Raw genomic sequence first — 13,913 nt, 5'->3', positions numbered from 1 at the left:
TGCGGATTTTTGACCGCAGCGTTTACGCTGCGGAAAAATCCGCATCATGGGCACAGCACATGCGGATTTCCATTGGGGAACATTGCTGCCCTTCTACCATGCGTTTTTCATGCGTTTCCGCGGCGTTTACGCAACTGCAAAAACGCCGCGGAAACGCATGAAAAACGCATCGTGTGAACTCAGCCTTAGGGTATGTGCACACGATGCAGAAATGAAGCAGAAAATTTATGCATCATTTCTGCATCTCCCTGGCAGAAAAAACGCATGCAGATTGTGCATGCGTTTTTCCTGCGGAATACATGCGGATCCACATGCGTTTCCGCATGTGGATTGACAAGCGCTTTCCAGGTGATTTTAGCATCACCTGGAAAGTGCTTGACAACTAGGTCACACTATATAAATCCATGCAAACAGCATGGATTTATATAGTGTGACCCGAGAGAATGGTAAAAATAAAAAATACATGTATACTTTACCCTCTGATGGCCCGCGCTGTCCTGCTCAAACCGTTCTCCCGGCTGCCGGCAACTTTGAATTGAAAGACCTGCCGACGTCAGCGTCACGTGACCCGTCACATGACTCTGACGTCAGCGCAGGTCCTTCAACTCACTGCAAGTGCCGGGAACCAAGCAGGAGCGCTGCGCGGGCCGACAGATGGTAAGTATATATATATATATATATATATATATTTTATTTTATTCTTTTTTTACAGCTTTTTTAATGGTACCTGGGTGTGGATGAGACTCTCCTCTCCTCTACACCCGGGTACCATCCGCACATTAGAACGCGCCAATAATGCAAGTACAGATGCCGTCTTGCGGAATTGGCGCGTTCTAATGCAAGTCAATGGTGGCGAAAACGCCGCGTTTACGCAAAATTAATTGACATGCTGCGGATTTTTGAGCGCAGCGTTTACGCTGCGGAAAAATCCGCATCATGGACACAGCACATGCGGATTTCAATTGGGGAACATTGCTTCCCTTCTACCATGCGTTTTTCATGCGTTTCCGCGGCATTTACGCAACTGCAAAAACGCCGCGGAAACGCATTAAATACGCATCGTGTGAACTCAGCCTTATACTCACCTAATACTTAATCCCCGATGTCCTTGTCCCCTGGAAAAGAGAAAAAAAAGACCATTCATCTGTCTCCTCCCTACCATTCATCTGTTTCCACACCCTCCATGCACACGATAACTGCACTCGATACTTGATTATTGCACTTAAACATACAGGCTGATGACCGGATCATGCAGTTTTATACGAAAATCCCTATTTATTATAATTGCCAGACCTGAAATAACAAGCAATTTCCACCTATTGTGTCCCTCCTATTCCCTTGTAGAATGTAAGCTTGCGAGCAGGGACCTCACTCCTGATGTAACTGTTTAAACTGTCTTAGCTTGGATTGAATTTATTGTCTGTACATGTCCCCGCTTAATTGTAAAGTGCTGCGGAATATGTTGGTGCTATATAAATAAAAATGATTATTATTACTATTATTCTAAAAAAAAAAGCATTATAATATTCACCTTTAACGCCTAATCTTCGATGCACTGTCCCCTGTAAAAGAGAAAAAATGACAAACTGCCATAATACTCACATGTCTGGCGTAATCCACATCAGCAGTCACATCGGTGACTGCTCTACAAGACAGCTGGTTACACCGCAGTGGCGGTGTCATAACTGAGATCACCGGGGTTCATCAGCTGATCAACTCCGGTGAACTTTCTCAGGGCACTTCTATTTCCATTTCAATTAGAAGCCTCCATTAGTAACCCAATAGAAAAAGTTTGGAAATAAACACACAGCCTGAATACATTCCTTTATTTGAAATAAAAGTCCACACCATTTTACACATTTATTTAAAAATAAAAAACAGAGTTAGGCAAGTATAACACCTAATGATGCCCTTGTCCCCTATAAACAAGAACAAATAAAAAAAATATAATAATCACCTGTCGGGCGTACATGACATGCTTGTGTAGAGCAGTCACATCAGTGAATGGTGGATTACGCCCGACAGGCGAGTATTATGGTGGTTTATAATTTTTTCTCCTTTACAGGCGACATGAGCATCGGAGAATAGGCAATAAGGTATTATACAACTTGTACACACGCGGCTCCGCTCCGTACACCTCGTACACACACGGCTCCGCTCCATACGCCTCGTACACACACGACTCCGCTCCGTACACCTCGCACATGCGCGGCTCCGCTCCGTACGCCTCGCACGCGCGCGGCTCCGCTCCTTACGCCTCGTACACACACGGCTCCGCTCCGTACACCTCGTAAACACGCGGCTCCGCTCTATACACCTCGTACACATGCGGCTCTGCTCCGTACGCCTCGTACACACGCGGCTCCGCTCCGTACACACGCGGCTCCGCTCCGTACACCTCGTACACACACGGCTCTGCTCCGTGCACCTCGTACACACGCGGCTCTGCTCCGTGCACCTCGTACACGCGTGGCTCTGCTCCGTACACCTCGTACACACGCGGCTCCGCTCCGTACACCTCGTACACACGACTCTGCTCCGTGCACACGACTGCTCCGTACACCTCGTACATGCACGGCTCTGCTCCGTACACCTCGTACACGCGCGGCTCCGCTCCATACTCCTCGTGGACACGCGGCTCCGCTCCGTACACCTCGTACACGCGCGGCTCCGCTCCGTACACCTCGTACATGCGCGGCTCCGCTCCGTACACCTCGTACACGCGCGGCTCCGCTCCGTACACCTCGTACACGCGCTGCTCCGCTCCGTACACCTCGTACACGCGCGGCTCCGCTCCGTACACCTCGTACACGCGCGGCTCCGCTCAGTACACCTCGTACACGCGCGGCTCCGCTGCGTACACCTCGTACACGCGCGGCTCCGCTCTGTACACCTCGTACACACGGCTCCACTCTGTACGCCTCGTACACACGCGGCTCTGCTCCGTACTTCTCGTACACACGTGGCTCCGCTCCGTACACTTTGTACACACGCGGCTCTGCTCCGTACACCTCGTACACACGCGGCTCTGCTCTGTACACCTCGTACACACGCGGCTCTGCTCTGTACACCTCGTACACACGCGGCTCCGCTCCGTACATCTCGTACACACGTGGCTCTGCTCCGTACACCTCATACACACGCGACTCTCCTCCGTAAACCTCGTACACACGCGGCTCTGCTCCGTACACCTCGTACACACGCAGTTCCGCTCCGTACACACGCGGCTCCGCTCCGTACACCTCGTACACATGCGGCTCTGCTCCGTACACCTCGTACACGCGCGGCTCCGCTCCGTACACCTCGTACACACTCGGCTCCGCTCCGTACACCTCGTACACACGCGGCTCCGCTCCGTACACCTCGTACACACGACTCTGCTCCGTACACGCGACTCTGCTCCGTACACCTCGTACACGCGCGGCTCTGCTCCGTACACCTCGTACACACGCGGCTCTGCTCCGTACACCTTGTACACACGCGGCTCCGCTCCGTACACCTCGTACACGCGCGGCTCCGCTCCGTACACCTCGTACACACGCGGCTCCGCTCCGTACACCTCGTACACGCGCGGCTCTGCTCCGTACACCTCGTACACACGCGCCTCTGCTCCGTACACCTCGTACACACGCGGCTCTGCTCCGTACACCTCGTACACGCGCGGCTCTGCTCCGTACACCTCGTACACGCGCGGCTCTGCTCCGTACACCTCGTACACGCGCGGCTCCGCTCCGTACACCTCGTACACGCGCGGCTCCGCTCCGTACACCTCGTACACGCGCGGCTCCGCTCCGTACACCTCGTACACGCGCGGCTCCGCTCCGTACACCTCGTACACGCGCGGCTCCTGCATCCACTGAGGCCCCTGATCATGTGACCCCTGACTCCTCCCCTCCTGTGACCTCATCACAGCTCCTGTGCGCACAGAGCAGCGATATATGTGGTGGCGGCTCTGCAGGTGGAGGTATGTGGAGACCCCCATTACTGGGCGCAGGGGGCAAACGTATTGTTCTCATAGTACAGGACCCCTTTACTGGCCCCACAGTGTAATGCCCCCATTATGCCCCTTATGCAGGATGTATGATGCCCCCCACACAGTGTAATGCCCCCATTATGCCCCTTATGCAGGATGTATGATCCCCCCACACAATGTAATGCCCCCATTATGCCCCTTATGCAGGATGTATGATGCCCCCCACACAGTGTAATGCCCCCATTATGCCCCTTATGCAGGATGTATGATGCCCCCCCACAGTGTAATGCCCCCATTATGCGCCTTATGCAGGATGTATGATGCCCCCCACAGTGTAATGCCCCCATTATGCCCCTTATGCAGGATGTATGATGCCCCCACACAGTGTAATACCCCCATTATGCCCCTTATGCAGGATGTATGATGCCCCACACAGTGTAATGCCCCCATTATGCCCCTTATGCAGTATATGATGCCCCCACACAGTGTAATGCCCCCATTATGCCCCTTATGCAAGATGTATGATGCCCCCACACAGTGTAATGCCCCTTATGCAGGATGTATGATGCCCCCACACAGTGTAATGCCCCCATTATACCCCTTATGCAGTATGTATGATGCCCCCACACAGTGTAATGCCCCCATTATGCCCCTTATGCAGGATGTATGATGCCCCCACACAGTATAATGCCCCCATTATGCCCCTTATGCAGGATGTATGATGCCCCCACACAGTGTAATGCCCCCATTATGCCCCTTATGCAGGATGTATGATGCCCCCACACGGTGTAATGCCCCCATTATGCTCTTATGTAGGATGTATGATGCCCCCACACAGTGTAATGCCCCTTATGCGGGATGTATGATGCCCCCACACAGTGTAATGCCCCTATTATGCCCCTTATGCAGGATGTATTATGCCCCCATTATGCCCCTTATGCAGGATGTATGATGCCCCACACAGTGTAATGCCCCCATTATGCCCCTTATGCAGCATGTATGATGCCCCCCCCTCAGTGTAATGCCCACATTATGCCCCTTATGCAGGATGTATGATGACCCCCACAATATAATGTTCCCCCAGTAGCGCCTGAGGTCCTGTAGTTGGAATAATCCCTCTGGAGTTGGTTTTCCCTTTGCCTGCTCCCCTACATGTAGACCCTCGAGCATGTATACATGCATGTAGGGGAGCAGGCCTTACTAGATATCGAGGCTTTGTACAGTAATATACTGCATGAGGATGGTATCAGAGGAGTAAGACATTTTTTTAAATTGAGGCCAATAGAGTGTAGCAGACATAATGACTTCATGGAGGATCTTCTACAATTCACTCTTGTCTTTTTCATAACTTCTTTCTTTTTGACAGGAAGTACTTCCACCAGCTCAGGGGTACTGCGATGGGGAGCCCCTGGGCTCTCTCGTATGCTAACCTATTCCTGGGCTGGTGGGAGGAAACCACAATATTCAGGGATGATCATAAGTGGTGGCATCCATATATTGAGGTGTGGTATAGATATATTGGCTACATTTTAATCATCTGGTCAGGAACGAATGAACAATCTTTTGAATTTGTCAGGGAACTCATCAATAGAGTGGGCCTGAGATTTACATCTGAGTTTAATTATTACCAGTTGCCTTTCCTGGATGTACTAATCAAGAAAGATCAGGCTGGGATCCTAGGGACACTCATCTACCATAAACCTTCAAGCACTAATAAACTATTGAAGTGGGATAGCCAACACCTCATCCCCATAAAAAGAGGAATACCCAAGAGCTAATTTTTATGGTTGAAAAGGTACTGCCATAATGTCACAGATTTTAATATACAGGCAATAGACCTGAACACCAGATTCAGGCAAAAAGGGTACTCCTGGTACATTTTGGATTCCGCATCATTGTTTGCAGAAAAATGGGAGAGACAGACACTCCTCCATACCTAACCAAGAGACCAAGAAAAAGATGGGATAACACAAGTAAGAAAAACTTATGACAATCAGAGTGACCGTATCTTTAATATCCTCAGAAAACACTGGGATATACTTGTGGCTGACGCGGACCTGAGGGTGCTGTGTGATCTACTCCCACAATAACTTTCAGAAAGGTTCGGTCAATTAGGGACCATTTAGTGCATAGTTTCTACAAAAAACCTGCACCCAAGGGGACTTGGCTGGATAGAAGAGTCTGCGGTTTCTTTAGATCTGGAGAAAGTTGTACATGTAATTGGATGAGACCATGTAAATCTTTCTCAAGTTCCTCCATGAGTGAAAACTTTTTTCCGAGGGATTATTCCAACTGTAAAACCTCAGAACTTGTATATATGGCCACATGCATCTGCCCCCTAGTTTTTGTAGGCAAGGTCAAGAGGGAGTTTGTGAGGAGGGAGGGGGAGCATTTGGGTGATATATGCCATGGTCAGGACACCCCATTAGTGAGACACATGAACACTCGTACATCGAGGTGAAACCAGAGACATCTCCTTTTGCATCATTGAGGTGGTTAAACCCAATGTGAGAAGAGGTGATCACAATAGATGTTTCCTCAAAAAGGAGAGTGAGTGGATTTCCAGATTGGATCCACAAGCCCCTAAGGAACTGAATGAGCAAATTTCCTTTGCCTGTTTTGTATGAATGCAGCCCCATTCTGTATTACATTTTTGGATTGTATACTCTATTCATTGCTACTCAGTTCCCTGTGAATGGGGTTCACATATTGTTGTACTTCATCGAGATATCTGAGCTTCTATATCAGAATTATTTCTTATCAGTTATATCCTACATATACTATTTAGTAACTAACAAGTGTGATGATCCTTGTGTATCTCTAATTATGCAATAGGGGACAAATTTGATCATTTACGAATATACTGTGGGCCATCATCCCATATTTTCTGTAGTGATAAAGTAGATCTACATGCCTATTGCATGATGGGAGGATGTGCAATACTTGTTTTTAGTCTCCAATGACGCTCATCTCAGAGATAGGACTTTTCTATGTTGGTGGTATGCAATCCAAAACCATTATGCGATCCGGCGTGGAACGCATGCTTCCGGGCACATCTGAGCTTTCTTCCGGCCTGTTGTTTTGTGCTGAATTGTGGGGAATACTTGAGAATTTATTTTTGTTCCATCTGTCTTTAGTTGATCCCACTGATGCATCAGATTAGTCCTCAGAGAATTATAATTAGAGGAACCCATGGACACATTAGGATTTGTGAAGCTGACCTCCGCTCTCCTCTATTTCCTTTGAATTTATTGTGTGACCTGTATTTCAGAACAGTAGCTCTTGGTTTGTTTCATTTCCATGTGTAAATTGAATTTGACTCGTAGTCTTTGATATTTCTTTCAAACTTAGTTTTTTTGATGTCTGAGATCCATCCTCCAGACTTTGTAAATTCTTTTGCATATTTTGTTTGAGTTTTGTATCCAAAAAGGCTTCTACACTGGGCGGAAAACTTTCACCGAGTTTGTTTTCAAGAAACAAATATCAAACTCAATGTGACTTGGTTATTCTTTATAAATTTATCTTTATTAAGTGTTGAAAAGGAAATACAAATACAAACACCGGGTACTAGTTGTGCAACAAGTAGTAGGTCAAACATGACCCCATAACCATAACAATAACCAGTATTTCCAAAACATTTGAAAATTAAATAAGTAAACACAATCCAAAGTAGAGTCGCTGGTAGAACATTAGTTCAATGTGTTTTAGGATATACCGTGTTTCCCCGAAAGTAAGGCCCTGTCTTACATTAATTTTACCCCCAAAAGTCCCACCCTGCCTTACTTTCGGGGGAGGCCTTACATTGGGAAAAAAAATGACAATTTTTTTTAACAATAAAATTAACATTTATTAACAGTCCGGCAACCCTCCCCATCCTCCCCCCCTGCAGCATCCCCATTGTTTGAGAGTCCGGCATCCACCCCATCCTCCCTCCTGCAGCCTCCCCATACAGTGGTTCTGCCCCCCACTCTGCCACCACACATACTGACACATACGGTACCGGTACAGCCCCACACGGCACCCACACACATATCGTACCGGTACCGTACACACACTGACACATACAGCCCCATACGGCACCCATACACATACCGTACACACACACACACACACACACACACACACACACACACACACACACACACACACACACACACAGAGAGAGTTTCGGAACTTACCGTTACTTTCCTTCTGTTTCGATCTCCTCTGTGGTGCCGGGCTGACGATTCGGATGCCGGGGAAGCTGGACCAATCGGAGCGAGCCTGTAGGCGGTGACGTCGCAGCTGATTCGGCCAATCAGCTGCGAGCCGGCTGACTGGCCAATCACAGCTCGGGCTGGTGGCCAGCAGGGACTACGGTAGGGAGCCTGTGACGAACAGGCTGATCGGCCAATCAGCCTTACATTCCCCGCCCCCCCCCCCGCTACCCTGCCTTACAATCGGGGGGTGCCCTACATTGGCGGACCCCCCGAAACCCCCCACCCTGCCTTACTTTCGGGGGGGCCTTACTTTCGGGGAAACACGGTACCAGCGTGGTGACTCAGACTTAAACATTAAGTCATTACATATTCATGTTGATTAACAAATAAGGGTTATAAAAGAAAAAATGAGTAGTTAAAGCCCAAAACACAAATATACACAAAGACAAAGGGAAGTGGGGGAAGGGTTGTATGGGTAAGAGGGTTAGGGTAACATCAGAGAGGCTCCTGAAGTATAGACTTAACTTTCCCCTATGAGGGCCAGGTAATCAGCGGAAGATTTAAACTCCAGTAGAGCCATGTTTTATAAAATTTATCATGGGAGTTATTGATCGTGTAGGTGAGCTCCTCCATTAACCTAATCTCTTTTATTTTGGAGAACCATAGTGAGATTGTCGGGATAGTGTTACTTTTCCATAGTGAGGGAATACATGCTCTAGCAGACGTGATCAAGAGTCTCAGTATCGAGTTTTTATATGTTTTTAAAGGGGTGTTGCTGTGATGGAGAAGGACGAAAGCTGGGTCATGTCTTGCTCCATCCACCAACGTCACGTTACAACACAGACTGTCCAGGAGTTTGCGGAACCTCATCAGGAGAATTCCCAGGCGTTGTAGGGAGGTCATACAGGCACGTGGAGGCCGCACATAATACTGAGCCTCATTTTGACTTGTTTTAAGGACATTACATCAAAGTTGGATCAGCCTGTAGTGTGTTTTTCCACTTTTAATTTTGGGGGTGACTCCAAATCCAGGCCTCCATTGGCTAATAAATTTGATTTCCTTTGATAATTTTTGTGTGATTTTGTAGTCAGCACATTCAACTTTGTACAGAACAAAGTATTCATTGAGAATATTTCATTCATTCAGATCTAGGATGTGTTATTTGAGTGTTCCCTTTATTTTTTTGAGCAGTGCATTTAATAGAATGTATAGAGAGTAAACTACAATATGTGGGATGCACTTCAGAGTCGCTAAAAAAATGTATTAGAAGACATTTATCTAATGCAATCAATCCCACAACATTAAACGTCTTTGGTTTAAAGACGCTTCACCATGACATATGATTCAAGCCATGTTAGTTTCCTTGATACCATGGTGATCAAGGATACAAAGGGCCACCTAACAACTGATCTCTATTCCAAGCCCACCGATCGCAATGACCTATTACACTTTCCTAGCAATCATCCAAGGTCGATGAAGAAATCTATACCTACATTACGATTTCAGAGGGTCAAACGGATAGTGTCCAGTGAAACTATCCGCAATCAGAGGTTACAAGAAATGTCGACCAAATTCACTGAACGAGGCTATCCACCTAGCTTCTTGAATCCCCAGGCGTCGAATTCCAGAACTGATCTTCCAAACACTAAGGACAGAATTCCCTTCGTTCACACGTTCCACCCCTTCGCCTACATCTTAAATAAAACCATTAGGAAACACAGGAACATCTTACAAACTGGCTATCCCACGATCCCTGCGTTCCAACAACCCTTCCTACCGTGTTTTAAGAACCAATATTAGAGACTATGGTTTTTGCAGAATCCCAAAATGGGCACATTCCCATGTCTCCAATGTCGTCAATGCAACAATGTCCTCAGGGGTAGCATTGTTCATCACCCACAAACTGAAAAAATATACAACATCAAAGGGTACTTTACATGTGACAGTTCATATGTGGTATATCTTATTAAATGTCCATTCGGCCGAATCTGTGTGGGGGAGGCGGCACAGCCCATAAGGGATAGGATTTCAAAGCACAAGTCCACAATTCTGTGCAAAAACCTAATGTTACCCATTCCCCAACAGTTTATCATGGCAGGACATAGTATTTCTCAATTCAAATACCAGGTATTGGAACAAGTTTTGACACCACGTCGGGGGAGCGACAGAGTGAGCCTTCTCAAACGTAGAGAAGCCTATTGAATTCATGAATTACAGTCCTTAGAGCCGAAAGGCCTTAATAGGGACTATGACCTGCTGGCTTTTTATATAATTTTTTTTTATGTTTGGAGTTTGGTTCTCATTGAACAATTGGTATAGAGAAACTTGTCACCCAGGGATCTTATGTGACCCTATGTTGAAATGTATTTTACGTTTGGATATGTGGTCTTCAAATTGAATAGGTCAATAATATACATGTTTTGATCTCCATATCCTACTCATATATTGTCTCCTTTATTGCAGATTATTCCTCTCTGGCACACTCTTGTCCCCTCTCCTAGATCCTTGTCCACTCCAACAAAGGCTCTGGCTCATGCCCATTGGGTCTTATGCTCTATACTGGTGGAACGCACATTCTCTCTCCCTGGCACTCAAACTTCCGGCTCACTGGAACGCATTTACACCAGCCTGCAGAATGCACAGCTTCCTGGGAGCAGTGCGTCACTTCCGGTGACGTCACACATGCACTTCCGGAGTTCACACTACACAGCACTGCGGGATTGGCGGCGATTGGTCAGCCGATACCATCCTGCCCCTGACAACTCTCACAGCACCAGGAACTAGCGGTGGACACCGCGTTCCTCTAAGCCACTACGTGCAGTACCAACTTATAACCAGGAACTAGGGGTCACAGGTATGCTACGTCCAGCTCTATTTGGTCTATCTCTGCCTCCACAGTCCCTCTCAGCTGTTAACTCTGAGTCTGCCACTCTCTGCTCCTTTCTGCAGACCCAAGCAACCAGAGTCACCATATCTCCACACTTTTGAATTCCTACCTTTGAATACCATCCAGCAGTCTAGTAGGTGTCACCTCTCTTCAATTTGTATATATACTTGCTCTATACTATGATGTTGTATCCACATTAATGGGGTTTGACAAAATATTATACACTGTTTAAGAGGGGTTTGGGAGAAATTGTTAATATTTTCACAAAATTTCCCTGACAGTGAGTCTATGAGAAACGTATTCAGCTGCAGACTCCAAGGAAGAAACTGCTTGTTGTCTGTGTCCTAAAATATAACGGTTTTATTACTAGATATAAAGAAAAAAACGAAATACTGTAAAATAATAAATCTCCTTATATGTTTTCCCTCATTATCTCCAATAGATGTATTATGATGTGCCATCAACTTATCTTTTTCTCCTTCAGGTCTCTCTTCGGATCCTCTCAGTGACGATCTTCGATATAAGAAAATTTTTCTGATTTACCCATCAAAGGTGGCTATGGACAGAGACAAGATGGTGGAGAGGATATTACACCTCACCCTAGAGATCCTCTTCCGGGTTACTGGAGAGGTGAGAGATTCTAATGACGTCACATTGCATCATTCTTATCTATGGGAATAACAGATGGACAGAACTGAAGAGGTGAGGACTCTGGAAATGTCTGGAGGGAGATTTATGAATGTGTCTCTCCATAACCAGGATTACACAGTAGTGAAGAAAACCTCTAGTGAGCGCTGTCAGAACCCTGTGTCTGAGGGATGGGGAAGATCCCTGAGCCCAATCACAGAGCTTCCACCTCACCCCCTGATACATGAGGACATCAATGACCAGAATATCTTAGAACTCACCTACAAGATGATTGAGCTGCTGACTGGAGAGGTGACACTGCTGGGAATGCTGGGACATTTTACAGTAACGCTATGAAGGGATCGGGGGGATGACGGTATCATTGTATATGTCAGGTTCCTATAAGGTGTCAGGATGTCGCTGTCTATTTCTCCATGGAAGAGTGGGAGTATTTAGAAGGACACAAAGATCTGTACAAGGGCGTCATGATGGAGGTTCCCCAGCCCCTCACATCACCAGGTAATAGACAGGACTAAATACACATGGCCTATAATTATCTGTATGTAAAGAATAAATTCAGTCCCTGTATGTGTTTCCTCCAGATCTATCCAGTAAGAGGACAACACCAGAGAGATGTCTCCGTCCTCTTCTTCCACAGGACTGTAAACAAGAAGATCCCAATGTTCCTCAGGATCATCAGGTAGATGGAGAGAAGGTGTCATGAGATCTCCCCTATGATGTGTAGACGGCTGTGACGGTTTTGTATTCAGTCTTGTTTTATCCACCATTATTATGTTTTATATTTGTGTAATGAGAACGGTGGAGATGACAGGATTAGAGCTGATCATAGATGGGACTTCTCCATCTGTCTGTGACTTTTATAATATTTGTTTCAGGGTGAAGGTCTGACCCATATTAATACCACAGAGACATATGTGAGGGGTGATGAGCGGTGTAAAGAGGAGATTCCTACATATGACTACCCAGGTGAGTAGTGACCACTAAATGCAGAGAAGTCACAGATTCTTCTCAGTCACCGGCTGTGGCTGCTTTATCGGTGGTGTAGTCCGGCCGTATCACAATCTTGTGGTCACCATTTTGCCGCTAGACCACAACAATCTCCTCCGTCCGAAAATGTTCAGATTACTTTGGGAAATTGGGAAAGCCCTTTTCTATAACACTTACAACCTGGAGGATCCACCTACCCCCTGGGATTAGATGATGCTGACCGTTACCTGCCCAGGTCTGTAAACTACAAAGCTAAATGACAGCGTGCGTAGAATGTGCAGATGATCAGGCCCCATTTTTCAAATCTGACATGTGTCACTTTATGTGGTGATAACTTTGAAATTTTTCACAAAGGATAATAAGAAACAAATGGACCTTACAAATTATTTTCCAACTTCTTTTGAATTTGACAATACCCTATATACGGTTGTACACTACTGTCTGGGCACATGGCAGGTTAAGAAGGGAAGGAGCGCCATTTAGCTATTAGGAATGCAGATTTTTCTGGAATAGTTTGCAGACACAATGTATTGGAGGCGCTGTTCATGGTCACCTGGAAGCTCAAAAGATGGCCACCACGAACAGGCTTGCCTTATCTACCCCGTTTACATATTTCACAAATTACTTTCCTCATCACCCTTTAACCTCTCTACATGGATCTGGACTTACACAAAGATCCGTAGACTTGGGCCACGGTGTTACCTGCTGTTCTGTGGAGTGAGATGGGAAGAAGAATAGTCAGGTAGCCAGGTCAGAACAGGAGAGCAGAGAAAATACAAAATCAGAAGACACAAGAGTAGTCAGTAAACGGGCCGAGGTCACAACAGAAAACAAATACACAAGCCGGGAGCTGAGCACAGAGGACTGAACCAGAGGAGAACAAGGCTGTACCTGGCTGCTTCCGGCAATATGCTTCCGGCTTTAGTAGGGTGTGGTGCTTTCCAGTTGGCTGAAGCAGGGAGCAGATTACTCCAGCTGGATAACACACACACCCATACTGCCAGACTGGATGGTACTACTGGTCCAAGCAACCCTAATCTTAGTGGCTGGACAGAACCTGCGCCGTCCAGAGCTTCTGGTTCGGACGTCTCCTCCATCACTAGCGCTGCCTGCAGGATGAATAAGGCGGCTCCTGGTGACAAAAGCAAACGTCACATAAGTCGAAGCACGAGGAGAAGTAGATGTCCCAGAGGAGATGGGACACACCTTTTGCAGAAGC

General features: G+C 46.9%; 2 protein-coding genes across 2 annotated transcripts in view; both read left to right on the top strand.

Annotated features, from left to right (window-relative positions):
* Positions 1 to 13,913, top strand: part of LOC141192284 (uncharacterized) — a 93,495-nt gene that overhangs the window by 66,636 nt on the left and 12,946 nt on the right. The window lies entirely within an intron of this gene.
* The window catches only part of LOC141192235 (uncharacterized), a 634,767-nt gene continuing 624,780 nt past the window's right edge, over positions 3,927 to 13,913 (top strand). The window contains exon 1 of the mRNA XM_073661727.1: positions 3,927 to 3,964. The gene's annotated coding sequence lies outside the window, so the exon portion shown is untranslated. The remainder of the gene's footprint in view (positions 3,965 to 13,913) is intronic.

Source organism: Phyllobates terribilis, unplaced genomic scaffold (assembly GCF_046119375.1).
Source record: "Phyllobates terribilis strain yellow unplaced genomic scaffold, ASM4611937v1 Scaffold_56__1_contigs__length_8794411, whole genome shotgun sequence".
Taxonomy (NCBI): Eukaryota; Metazoa; Chordata; class Amphibia; order Anura; family Dendrobatidae; genus Phyllobates; species Phyllobates terribilis.
The sequence above is the reverse complement of the archived record's forward strand: the minus strand, read 5'-3'. Positions and strand labels throughout refer to the sequence as shown.